This window comes from Montipora capricornis, chromosome 10, assembly GCF_036669925.1.
Source record: "Montipora capricornis isolate CH-2021 chromosome 10, ASM3666992v2, whole genome shotgun sequence".
Classification (NCBI taxonomy): domain Eukaryota; kingdom Metazoa; phylum Cnidaria; class Anthozoa; order Scleractinia; family Acroporidae; genus Montipora; species Montipora capricornis.
Genome location: NC_090892.1, coordinates 13,019,377 through 13,023,976, shown reverse-complemented (window position 1 = coordinate 13,023,976; position 4,600 = coordinate 13,019,377).

Below are 4,600 nucleotides of genomic sequence, written 5' to 3'. Positions count from 1 at the left end.
GCTGACGTTCTTCAAAAAACCTCAAATTTGGCTATTTCATGTTGTTGTTTTGCTGACGACGGCAAAGAAATGGACAAAAGTGAAACACGCACGTGCAGGCCGTGCAAAGCTATTGTTTTTGCCCGCTAAATACGCACATTTGTGACGTTCTCGTTGCCATCACCGTTGTCGTTGCTTAAGTTCCCTATTAGGTTTGCGGCGGAGGGATGTCGTTTATGATATTTTTCTGCGAAATTTCAGACCGCAGTCGTACAAAGCCGAAGACTGACGCAATATTATACCACGCGAGCCCCGCGCCTTTGCCAGGTTATTCCGCTCACACGCTCAAAAAAGCTTTTCATTCGCTGTTTTGAACTTTAGTTAACTTCTAATAAAACACTTATATTCAATGATTAAAAACACGGAAAGTAGTTGATATTTTTCGGTTGTCGTTTGGTCTAGGTACACACTTCCAGACAACGAACTATTTTCAATTTTTTGTGAAGCTTAGGCCATCCTCTTTTATCTCCTTTTGGCATCGTCCGAACGACCCAAATTTTTGGCATTTTCGAACAAAAAGAAAGTAACGACGTAGTTAAACCATTTTTCACTGTAAATAATTCTTTGAATCTGAAAAATGAGCATGGTAACAGCATAGAGAAAACCACGTCTTAATTCTACAATAACATCAACCAACTTTTCCGCCATATCGATTTGTTGTTTCCAGGTTCCACAGCAATGATGCTGGGGTACCAGGCCTCCTATTCCGAAACTTGTCTCGTAATTTTTTTAGGTTTTTTTTTTCCAATCTGACCGACCGCCCCAATATTAATACCGTCGCTTTCATCTAAGCGTGGACACGTGACGGGAAAACATGCTCTAAGTGGCTGCAAACGTGACACGTTTTGGCTGCAAACGTGACAAGTTTTGTCTTCAATCATTCGAAGTTTGAGAGATGTTCATGCAAGTTTTCCTACAATGACGGCAAGACTGGACATCGAAGACTTTTTCTCGGTAATTGACCCTTATCTGATAAAGTGTGCTTCAAATATTTTTGAACTATCGCGCGCAAAAGTTTCAACTGTTTACTTAACGGCTGCCAAACTCAAACTTCAAAGAACATGTTTTCCCGTCATGTGTCCACGCTTAGATGAAAACGACGGTATAAGGAAACGCATTCGACGCTTACCAGAAAAAAAAAGGAATAAGAGGATGGCCTTATTTTAAGGAAAGGGAAAGAATTGGAATGATATTCTTGTTATCCTGTTCCATGATTTTTCTGGAATGTTGTGGACACACATTCCATGTTTAATTTGACTGATCGAATTACCAAGAAAGGCAAATTATTTTTGGACTCTATTCTTAACTTGTTGTTTACATGACCAAACTTTGGATTTTAACAAGAAAACGCTTCAGGAGAACCCAATATCATAAAGATAGTTAAAACTTTCGATTTATGATTTGATCATTTCCTAGCCATTTTTGTTCGTCACTTGTATTTTTGAGACCTTTATCGAAAATGTAGCCTGCTGTCAATTTTTTTTTCTATCAACAAGAAGAAAACTTTGAAAGGAAAAGGAAATTGGAGTTATAACCTGGTTATCCTAACGAATGATTTTTCTGGAACTCCAACCTGCCTTGTTGCGGACACCGTGTAATTTACCCCAAAAAAGGCAATTTATTTTAAGTTGTTGTTTACGTTACCAAGCAGGAAAGATATAACTTTCGATTTTCAACAAGAAGACGCTTCAGGAGAACCCAAAACCATAAAGGTTATCAAAACTTTCAATTTGTGATTCATTTCTTCCCTTTTGTGTTTTGGCGCTTTTGATCCAATGCCGAGCCTGGATTTCAAGCTGTTCAGCAGTAACGACACGCACGCCTTGCAGATCTATCCTGCCACCACGTACTGACACCACGGATTTACGGACAAAAAATCGACGTTTCGATGACTAGTTCATTACCGACAAAAGGAGGCAATGGTTGCGATCACACTTGAGAGAAACAGTGTAGTGTCAACACCACTCTAGTGTCAACTCTCAAATACGACCGCAGCCTTTCTGATGTTTTGAATCCCTAGGAGAACACTGAACAGTAGAACTTGATGTAACACTAGTTTTAACTCCCTAATGCGACCGCAACCAATGCGTATTCAGGTGCACTGGACACCTCTTCTTGCCAGCAGTGTGACCAATAACAGCGTTTGTCTCATGTCACCTTGAGTGCATGCATGCGTTCACGTAAACAATGCGTAAATGCCAAACCGCTTTTAAAAAGTTAATTAAGGCCCGGTTCAAACGTCGCATTTCACATGTGCCGAATAATATAACTCCTATTTTAGTCGACTAAAACAATTAAATGTGGGAGGCGTGGTGGCCTCATGGTTAGTGCGCTCGACTCCGGATCGAGTGGTCCGGGTTCGAGTCCCGGCCGGGGACTTTGTGTTGTGGTCTTGGGCAAGACACTTTACTCTCACGGTGCCTCTCTCCACCCAGGTGTATAAATGGATACCGTCGTAACGCTGGGGATAACCCTGCATCCCATCCAGGGGGGAGTAGAAATACTCCTAGTCGCTTCATGCTACGGGAACCGGAGATAAGCGCCGGCCTGATGGGCCTTCTGGCTCGTAAGCAGTGACTTTTACAACAATTAAATGCGGCATTTGATTCAAACATCGAATTTAACTCCGTTCGCCTTCAATATTCCCAGTCTCCACTTGGACAGGCTGTATCCAAAATGCCAATAGCGTCATCTTGGCCTTCACTCGACTCGCGCCTTTTCATCGTTTCATTGAAGCAAGTCTCACAATATGCCACACATTTTCCCTCTTTCCACCCAGGAGTGTCCTCAGCTCTTCATTTTCAAACACCGAGCACCTCATACAATAATAATTGCTGCACGTCAAACAAGTATATTTTGTTTTTGAAGAGCACGAACTGCACATTCCTTCGCCTCCCGCCATTTTTAAAATTGCTGTTTAGACTCTTCTGCGCATGGCATTTACGGATTATGGTTGCTAAAGGAATCGTAATAATTTACTATAATTTATGCATTATATTTGGCACATGTCAAATGCGACGTCTGAATCAAACGTCGCACTTAAGCCGAATATTCGACTGTTTCAGTCGCAGATTCGACTGAAGTCGAATTTAACTCTAAACTGTCGAATTTAATTTATTCGAACGTCGCATTTCACATGCAGTTAACTCTCGAGTTTTATTCGGCACATGTGAAATGCGACGTTTGAACCGGGGCCTAAGAGTTTCAAAAATCAACAAGGACAAAAGTAGTCACAACCCAGAGATAATTCACCCAATAGGAGATGGTTTTTTGTTACTCGTTTTCTTTTTGTGTAAATTATGCTTACTGATTAAGAGCTAAGACCAGACAAAATCGATCACTTTATTCATCACAGAGAAGAAGAGGGTTTCTCAGGTGTATTGAAACACAAGCCTACGTACAGCAAGGGTGGGTTTTTCTTGTATCATCTGAGCTACGTATAAATCTAAAGGTCCTTACTGACAACTTTAACTTTTTTGAAGCAGTTGTTTCCGCGAAGAATTTCATGTTAAAGCTAAAAAAGTAACTTTTCCTGCACAAAAAGAAAAGCAAAAAATTCGTGCACAAAGGACAATGACATTTTCGTGAATAAAGATGGGTGACTACGTGTGCGATTCACAAAACTGAAAATTGCATGTGGCGCAAGTTTTTAAAGCGCTACAGTATTCTCTTTGTTCTGTCAGAATTTTGAAACCACTCGATCGAACACGTCACAAACTTAAATCAGACTATTTATCACCAGGCACATGCAGTAAACACTATGTATTAATTTGAGGAGCATTTTACAAATTTTGAAGTCATTTCTTAACTCTTTTTTCAAAGTGCTGATGTGACGGGAGCCGTTGTAATAGCTGCGTACGGACCTAAAAGTCAAAAGTTCAGTTTGCGTTTCTATGATCAAGGCACAATTATTCAATTTTTAAGTTTGCGTAGGATTTGAACACGGCTTCAATCATGTTGAATATATTCAGTATGGGTGCATAGATCCTCTGCATTCTTTTGTCAGTGACAAAAGGATGAGCAACTATTAATTTAGAATTTACTTGGTAAACTAGTTGCATATCTATGTAAACTTCGGCTTTCCTAATGTCGAACATCAAATGAAATCTTAACAAAGAAAAAGAAATACAGTAGAGATATTGGCTAGATTATTATTTATTATTTAGGTTAGAGTAATGACGACGATTCTCGCTATGTTCACTCATAAATGTTGGCTCGCAAAGTGATCTCTTCTAAAGTTCGGGGACCAACCCGTTCCGAAAACGCTTGGCATCTTTTAGTGTGGGTCTACGGCGAACGGTGTGTGAATTTGTATGTGGTTGAGCGTATTAAACACCACATTCGGGCTTCATTTCAACTACGTCATTTTCGTTCAATGCCACGTTTGCATCTTGGCTTAAACTTTACACGTTCACTACACAAGAAGAATCATGCAGCCATTGCACAATCATGCCACGTCTGCGCTTTGGTTGACTTGGCGAATGCGCCTTACTAGCTTCAGTTGCGATTTTGTGACTAAAAGCAAAAAAAAAAAAAAAAAAAAAAGGGACGAAGCCAAAAT